Here is a 9,953-nt window from a genome sequence, read left to right as displayed (position 1 = left end):
CAGTGGTACGGTGAAGGTGATCACTTTGCCCGACGACCAGTACGTTGTGTTCCGTTGACTCACTCAAATCGGCGGCGCTGTTTTCGATGCTGTCAAGAGCGTAAGGCCTGGAACAGCTACGAGTAGGGTCGTTTGCTCTTCCGGATGAGAGCACATTCAGTATGAGTACTAATTTGGACGTACTCTCATATGGCGAGCGGCGGAAACACATAGTACGGCCTGGAACATTGTCGAACATCAGTGTTTTGGTGTCAGGTACTACGCTGTAGGGAGGCGTACTGTTGCGTAGGATTACTGACCATGGCACACGCCCCGCTCAACGTTGTTGTGACACTCTACAATTTCCTCGTGTGCATCTCTCCAAGCTTGCATTCGTCCATGACTTCATACACTAATGGCCATTAAAATTGCTACACCACGAAGATGACGTGCTACAGACGCGAAATTTAGCCGACAGGAAGAAGATGCTGTGATATGCAAATGATTAGCTTTTCAGAGCATTCACACAAGGTTGGCGCCGGTGGCGACACCTACAACGTGCTGACATGAGGAAAGTTTCCAACCGATTTCTCATACCCAAACAGCAGTTGACCGGCGTTGCCTGGTGAAACGTCGTTGTGATTCCTCGTGTAAGGAGGAGAAATGCGTACCATCACATTTCCGACTTTGTTGAAGGTCGGATTGTAGCCTATCGCGATTGCGGTTTATCGTATCACGCCATTGCTGCTCGCGTTGGTCAAGATCCAATGACTGTTAGTAGAATATGGAATCGGTGTGTTCAGGAGGATAATACGGAACGCCGTGCTGGATCCGAACGGCCTCGTATCACTAGTAGTCGAGATGACAGGCGTCTTATCCGCATGGCTGTAACGGATCGTGCAGCCACGTCTCGATCCCTGAGTCAACAGATGGGGACGTTTGCAAGACAACAACCATCTGCACGAACAGTTCGACGACGTTTGCAGCAGCATGGACTATCAGCTCGGAGACCATGGCTGTGGTTACCCTTGACGCTGCATTACAGACAACAGCGCCTGCAATGGTGTACTCAGCGACGAACCTGGGTGCACGAATGGCAAAACGTCATTTTTTCGGATGGATCCAGGTTCTGTTTACAGCATCGTGATGGTCGCATCCGTCTCTGGCTACGTCGTGATGAACGCACATTGGAAGCGTGTATTCGTCATCGTCATACTGGCGTATCACGCGGCATGATGGTATGGGGTGCCATTGGTTACACGTCTCGGTCACCTCTTGTTTGCATTGACGGCACATTGAACAGTGGACGTTACATTTCAGATGTGTTACGACCCGTGGCTCTACCCTTTATTCGATCCCTACGAAACCCTGCATTTCAGCAGGATAATGCACGACCGCATGTTGCCGGTCCTGTACGGGCCTTTCTGGATACAGAAAATGTTCGACTGCTGCCCTGGCCAGCACATTCTCCAGATCTCTCACCAATTGAAAAGGTCTGGTCAATGGTGGCCGAGCAACTGGCTCGTCACAATACGCCAGTCAGTACTGTTGATGAACTGTGGTATCGTGTTGAAGGTGCATGGGCAGCTGTACCTGTACACGCTATGCAAGCTCTGTTTCACTCAATGCCCAGGCTTATGAAGGCCGTTATTACTGCCAGCGGTGGTTGTTCTGGGTACTGATTTCTCAGGATGTATGCACCCAAACTAAGTGAAAATGTAATCACATGTCAGTTCTAGTATAATATATTTGTCCAAAGAATACCCATTTATCATCTACATTTCTTCTTGATGTAGCAATTTTAATGGCCAGTAGTGTATTTATTGACGACACTGTGCAAGCGTATCGAACAGTGGAGGTGGAGCGGCTCTTAGAAATAGAGAATATTCGCGAATCCGTGGGGATGCGTTGTGGAAACGCGTTGTCACACTCCCACGTGCGTCAATTGCCATGTACAGTTGTCAACTGTGCTGCTGTAGGCATGGCACACTCTATCACAAGAGCTCCTTACGAAACTTGTGGGCCGGCCGAAGTGGCCGTGCGGTTAAAGGCGCTGCAGTCTGGAACCGCAAGACCGCTACGGTCGCAGGTTCGAATCCTGCCTCGGGCATGGATGTGTGTGATGTCCTTAGGTTAGTTAGGTTTAACTAGTTCTAAGTTCTAGGGGACTAATGACCTCAGCCGTTGAGTCCCATAGTGCTCAGAGCCATTTGAACCATTTGAACGAAACTTGTGGCCAGTACGGGACCAGGGACCATTGCCGTCTGTGGTGAGTGCACACCCTAGTAAGGATCATTTCCACAATTTCTAATTACGGGGTACCTTTATGAATCTTGATGATTTCAGCGTAATTACTGTCTTTGAATAAAAGTGTAATGCCTCATTCTATATTTCTTTCAGTTACCTTCCGAATGTGTTGTAGGAGTTCTTTCCATGTATGGTCCAAGTTTTATCGAGCTGTGTTGCTTGGCAGTGACACGTGATACGAAAGTTGCCTTGATCCTAAAGTTTTCACACCACTCTACTTGTAATCGGCCGCGGCACAATGCCGTCGCTTAGTGCAATAACGATGGTATAAGCAGCTCTGTGTTAGAACAAATTTGTAAGTAACTCTGAAAATCATTTGTGATCAGACTCGGATAATGTAGGATGAAGACATCCAAAAAGTCCTAATAATTAACTGTACACCTACTGGATGATTATTCGTAATTAGGGGAACTGAAGACAATATCTGTGGACTGTGCGGCTGGTCCCGGCGGAGGTTGGAGTGCACCCTCGGGCATGGGTGTGTGTGTATGTCCTTAGGATAATTTAGGTTGAGTAGTGTGTAAGCTTAGGGACTGATGACCAGTTTAGTCCCATAAGATTTCACACACATTTGAACATTTTTGAGCAATATCTGTGTGGGGTGCTCTAAATAAGAGTTTCAGGCCTAGAGACTACAATAAGAAAGTATCTGAAGGGCAAAGTTTGCGGTCAGATTATATTGTAAGGGGTGATCAGAAAGTTTCCGTTTGAGGCAGTTGCTGCAGCGTACATCAAACGAGGCGTGGCTCCGTAGCGAGTTTTTAAGCATCGACATGTAGAAACGGGATTAGTGTGTCATTCGTCGTGGATGCGGTAAACGTGGAAACGTGAGCTATGGCGACCTTGCCCACCCGGTTAGCCCAGCGGTCTAACGCACGGCTTTCCGGAGTGGGAAGAAGCGCCTGGTCCCCGGCACGAATCGGCCCGGCGGACCTGTGACGAGGTCCGGTGAGCCGGCCAGTGTGTGGATGGTTTTTAGGCGGTTTTCCATTTGCCTCGGCGAATGCAGGCTGGTTCCTTTTATTCCGCATCAGCTACACCATGTCGGCGATTGCTGCGCTAACAAGTTCTCCACGTACGCGTATACCACCATTACTCTACCACGCAAACATAGGGGTTACATTCGTGTGGTGTGAGACGTTCCCTCGGGAGGGTGGGGGGGGGGGGGTGGGGGTTGTCCACCGGGGGCTGTACCGCACAACAACCCTGGGTTCAGTGTGGGACGGCGGAGGGGTGAAGTTGACTGCGGTAGTCGTCGTGGGGTTGTGGACCACTGCTGCTACGGCGGGGACGGAGCCTCTCCGTCGTTTCTAGGTCCCCGGTTAACATACAATACAATACAATGGCGACCTTATTACCAAATGCGCCTCACAGGACCAACATGGTGTTATTTTTTTCTTGGTTGCCGATGGAGAAATATCGGTAGACGTCTAGCGGAGAACAAAGAATGTGTATGGGGCAGCATGTCTGTCTGAATCCGTCGTTCTGGAATGATGCATCAGGATCCGTGCAGCTGCTTCATGGTAACGTACGCCCCTATATAGTAAATGTCGTAATGCAGAAGTTACGCCGACTAAAGTGGCAGACACACGAGCACCTGTCCTATATTCTGATCTCTCCCCAATGCGGTTAAATCGGCACGGTCCCTCGAGAAAGGCCTTGAATGGTCGACGATTCCTGTGCGACAAGGATTTACATTAAGCAGGTGCAGACTTGCTCAAGCAGCAGCACACATTGCATTACCAAATGAGTGCGGTGTCCGTGGAATAACTGCCTCAGTGACCACGGCGATTTTGCCTGATTGGCATGCCGATTCTGCACTGTACGGCCATCCGAGGGAAATTTTTGATCGCCCTTAGAGCAGTTATTACATACAGCTGTGAGCAATGGGTTTTATGAGGCCATAAAATAAAGAGCTTACTTGAGCGGTTTGAAATGCTAATGATGCATCGTGCTTTTGCGTGCGAATTCCGTAATCTGCATAAACCAGCACACCCTGATCTGCTATGTATTCCTCCAGTACAATTGATCCCTTGCCTGTGCCGTGGATTACATACCTTGCTGCACAACACACACATCCAGTACTGTCCATACGAGCTCTATGACCATAAGTTTCCCAACCCAGATCAAACAAAGCTTTTTATTATTATTGCCACATTTCATCTGCAAAACACTATGAATAACTACGCAGAACGACTACACTGAAGTGACAAAAGTCACAGCATAGCGATTTGTACATATACAGATGGTGGTAGTATCGCGTACACAAGGTATAAAAGGGCAGTGCTTTGGAGGAGCTGTTATTTGCACTTACGTGATTTATGTGAAAAGCGTCCCAGGTGCTTATGGCGGCACAACGGGAGTTAACAGACCCTGAACGCGGAATGGTAATTGGAGGTACATCTAAGGGAAATTCCATTTCGGATATCGTTACGGAATTCAATATTCCGAGACCCACAGTGTCAAGGGTGCTGAGAATACCAAATTTTATGAATTACCTCTCACCACGGACAACGCGCTGGCCGGTGGCATTCACTTAACGACCGAGAGCAGCGGCGTTGGTGGAGAGTTCTCAGTGCTAATAGACAAGCAACGCTGCGTGAAATAACCGCAGAAATCAATGTTGGACGTACGATGAGCGCTTCCGCTAGGACAGTTCGGCGAATTTTGGCGTTAATGGGTTATGGCAACAGACGATCGACTCGAGTGTCTTCGCTAACAGCACGACATCGCCTACAACGTCTCTCCTGGGCTCGTGACCATATCGATCGGAGTCTAGACGCCTCGTAAACCGTGGGCTGGTCAGATGAGTTCCGATTTATGTTGTTAAGAGCCGATGGTAGGGTTCGACCGTGGCGCAGACGTTACGAAGCCGAGGGACCCAAGGTGTCGACAAGGCTCTGTGCACGCTGGTGGTGGCTACATAATGGTGTGGGCTGTGTTTACATGGAATGGACTGGATGCTCTGGTCCAACTGAACGGATCGTTGACAGAAAATGGTTGTCTTCGGCTACCTGAAGACCATTTGCAGCTATTCACGGACTTCATGTTCCCAAAAAGCGATGCAGTTTTTCTGGTTAACAATCCGCCATGCCACCGGGCCACAGTTGTTCGCAGTTGGTTTGAGGAACATTCTGGACAAGTGTAGCGAATGATTTGGCCAGCCAGATCGCTCGACATGAGTACCGCAAAACGTTTATGGGACACAACAGAGAAAAAATATCCTGCACCGGCAACAGTTTCGGAATTTTGGACGGCTAAGGAGGCAACATTGCTCAATATTTCTGCGGGGGACTTTCCACGAATTGTTGAGTCCATGCCACGTCGAGCTGCCGCTCTACGCCTAGCAAAAGGAGGTCCCACACGATATTAGGAAGGAGCTCATAAATTTTGTCAGTCATTGTATATCCTACACTGTTATTAGTGGGGCTGGACAGTAATATGGAAACAGCTAAAACACAACATATACGGTGTTGGAAACCCGTTAGCATTCAAAATAACTTTCCGTCGTCTCGGAATGTAGATATACAGGTTCTGTATGGTTTTAAAGGGAATCCTATACCCTTCTACTTGCAAATAGTTGGAAGATGAGAAAACGATGATGGAAGTGAAAAGCGATGATGATCCATTTTCACCAAAGTGAATCAGAGAGGCTCAATAATATTGCTATCTGCTGACTGCGGTGGCCAGGGGAGACGCGACCGTTCACCGTTGTGCTCACAGAACCAGACCTGCAAGATGCGAGCTGCGTGAGCAGGAACCCTGTCGTCTCGGAACACAGCATCACCATTTATGAACTCATCAGCCAATATGGTCAGATAATCCGTACCAGTAGTGCGACCTCGTTGAGGAACCACGGGGACTGTGGATTACCACCATACAAATGCCCACATCATCACCGAACCCACTTCATGTTTCAGCCTGGGGACGTAAACTTGCCTGGAAGTTGGGCACATTGTGAAATAAGTTTCAGACCACCAAAGCGACGATGTTATATTCTACCAATGCTCCATAGTTGCATTTTTTATGGCTTCGGCTAAACGTTTTCCTGTTAAGGGCGTTTACTGATGAACGGTTTTGGAAATGCAGCTATTCCTGCAATCCCCAGCTTAGGGATCTCCCTTCACTTGCTTTCGTGCTGACTTGGATTGCTATTGGGACATTTACTTCTGGGGTGATTTTTCAGCTGTCGTTCTCTAACTTTTTGTCACAATTCTCTTCAATGACCGCCAGTCACGATCACTCAACTCACATTTTCGTCCACGTTGTGGCCGAGCGGTCCTAGGCGCTTCAGTCTGGAACCGCGCGACCGCTACGGTCGCAGGTTCGAATCCTGCCTCGGGCATAGATGTGTGTGATGTCCTTAGGTTAGTTAGGTTTAAGTAGTTCTAAGTTCTAGGGGACTGATGACCTCAGATGTTAAGTCCCATAGTGCTCAGAGCCATTTGAACCATTTTTGAACCTCACTCGTCGTCACGCAGTACCCAAATGGTTGTGTCTTAGTCGACATCCCTGAAAAGCGTCTTCCAACACCAGATAAGTACCTTCCTCTTGTAATACGGCCGGTTTCGAGATGCCTTCGGGCATTGCACATGTCATCGCTCTGTTAATTATATTGACTTGGGAGGTATCTGGGTCTCAAAATTTGCAGCTGCTGATGCTAGGTAATTGGGTTTGGAGCCCAGTTTCCCTTCGCGCTACTCGCCATCGTTGCAGTGACGGTATCTTTCAGTGACGCGGGAATACCGTTTAGCTCATTATTGTTGCTTTCACATAAGTAACGTTGCTGTCTTAATGTTTCTTTTGCCGATCTGTACCGAACGAAAAGGGCCTCGGAAGGCTAGTACTGTCGTTGTAACCTTTCTTGGCCTTAGGATTTGATGTAGTCTTTTGCTCCTTGCGTATAAGCCTTCTGGTGCTCCCCTTGTATGGGGGCAATTCGAGCTCTTAGTAATTTTACTTAACTGAAGCTGTTATTGTTGAAGGCCTGCCTGTTTCCTTTTAATCAAATGAAAAGCTATTTCATAATTTCAGTTAGCTGAAACCCGAGGCCTACCTATTTCTATTGCCCTATTCTTGAGGTCTGATATCTTATTCGGTCTGTGTTGTAGTTAACTGAAATTGTCATTGCCAATGGCCTACTTCTTTCATAGGTATTTATGTCAATACGGTTGAACAGGAAGTGACGCATGATGGTACGTGAGTCCTATAACCTTCTGCCTTACATACCTTCATCGACAAGTCTAGGTTTTAATGAAGCAAATTTTTAAAGGACATCATCTTTACGCCAGTGACTGTTACAGGTTTTTTATTACACTATTACAATTTCGGCCTTAGGCCATAATCAAGTGCTGATATTATGACTTTAAGCCATGTCAACGTAATGTAAGCTGACACATTTGTATGTCGTTGTCAATCATACAAATGTGTCAGCTTACATTACGCTGACATGGCTTAAAGTCATAATATCAGCACTTGATAATGGCCTAAAGCCGAAATTGTAATAGTGTAATAAAAACCTATAACAGCCACTGGCGTAAAGATGATGGCCAAAAAGTTTTATATGACTGTGAATCCCAGCTGCAACAAGTACAATGAAGCAACGTTCGAGTTTTCATCTTTTGAAGAAGGTACGCTATTTTGTATTTGATCATCTGTCTCTGTTGTGTGACGGAAAACATAGGTATCAGATCCCCACTGAAAAGTACAGGATCCTGTGATTGCTCTGCAACAAAAACGAAATGACCGTATAGAATTACTGGCCGAAAGAGAGTCAGTGGTTCTTCGGCCGTATTGTGCAATCCCGTCTAGTTGGTGCCACTTCAGTGGCTTGTGTGTCTTTGTGATGAAAAAACGAAATAGACGATACAAAAACCCAGTCCGCGGGCGAAGAAAATCTCCCACCCGGCCGGGAATCGAACCCGTGTCCTCGCAATCTTGAGGCAACGATGCTGACCTTTTCCCCCGATCTGTTTCTTCGTCGTTTTTACATAAGTGATTCTGTGTGCATGTTGCATGGCATCTTTCAAGTGCACTGAAGAGACTTTTTTTTTTTTTTACGGAAAACTCACTGTGCAGACTCCACCAGCTGCTTACTGTAAAATAAAGAGCAGTTCCCCCGATGACACGAACTCTATTAATGCCCGCATCAGAACAGTACGAGACGATTCTTAGATGGTATTCGTCGAACGAGGAATCCGGGCATGATAAATGTAGCCCCTAGCATCAGGCATGGGTCACACTTCGTAGGACAACAACTACTTCATCGCTTCAACTAATAATCACTGTAGAACATTGTAGTGGTAATTTCTTCTGCAATAGCACATCGAAGAGCCCAAAATGCAAAGAGGAATAAAATGTTATTACCGCTAATCAGAGCCTTACAGACCTGAGGCAAATTTATACAGTGCACTGAGGCGTACTAACAAAAACAGGATACAAAGCTTTAACAGTAAGTTAAAAAAGGTGGCACGGGATAACGTACACATAGAAAGATATGCTAATATCAGCTTCAATTTAATCCATGGTAAATGTGTGTCAGTATTTCAAAGTTGCTATTCTAAAAAGTTATTCAAAAAAATCCATAAGAAAGGGTCAGTTGAGGAAGCAAAAGATTATATTAAAACTGTTATTCCGCAAAACGTTAAGCAACTAAAAGTAGCACCAACATCATCTGTGAAATTAATAGAATTCTCAAAGTTCTAAAAGATTAAATCTCATATGATACTGATGGAATTTCAGGCACAATTCTGAAAAATTGTTCTAATTTAATACGTAATGCTTCACTGGAGCAAGGAATTCTTCCAAATGAATTGAAATACGTAATTGTTAAACTTCTCCGTAAGACACGTGCCAAGAGCTTTTAATAATCGCTGTCCAATTTCCTTAAGGACATATTTTTCCTAAACATTCGGAAAGTTGTAGTCTCACGTTTAAGTAGAAACAAGTTATGTACAGTAGTATATCACATTTTGGATTCCACAAGGGTTGCTCTACTGAGAATGCTCTTTATACTTTCACTCATCAACTGTTACAAGCCGTCGGCTGCTGTGGCCGAGTGGTTCTAGGCACTTCACTCTGGTGGAACCGCGCGACCGCTACACTCGCAGTTTCGAATCCTGCCTCGGGCGTGGATGTGTGTGATGTCTTTAGGGTAGTTAGGTTTAAGTAGTTATCAGTTCCGGGGGACTGATGACCTCAGATGTTAAGTCCCATAGTGTTCAAAAAATGTTCAAATGTGTGTGAAATCTTATGGGACTTAACTGCTAAGGTCATCAGCTTACACACTACTTAACCTAAATTATCCAAAGGACAAACAGACACACCCATGCCCGAGGGAGGACTCGAACCTCCGCTGGGACCAGCCGCACAGTCCATGAATGCAGCGCTCGGGTAAAGCCCCATAGTGCTCAGAGCCATCTGAACAATTTTTGTTACAAGCCTTAAACAATAAAATATCGCCAGTTGCAATTTTTTGATATCTTTCCAAGGCATTTGGTGGTGCAGATTATTTTACACTGTCAGACAATCTACAATTTTGTGGAATCAGTATCTTTAGACGCAACTGGTTCGAATCATACTAAGCAAACAGAATGCAAAAAGCTTTGCTGAATAATACAATGATGGGTAGAAAAATTTAGAGACTGGGTTAAATCACAAAGGAAGTT

Source organism: Schistocerca americana, chromosome 2 (genome assembly GCF_021461395.2).
Source record: "Schistocerca americana isolate TAMUIC-IGC-003095 chromosome 2, iqSchAmer2.1, whole genome shotgun sequence".
Classification (NCBI taxonomy): Eukaryota; Metazoa; Arthropoda; class Insecta; order Orthoptera; family Acrididae; genus Schistocerca; species Schistocerca americana.
This window is presented reverse-complemented; position numbering follows the sequence as displayed.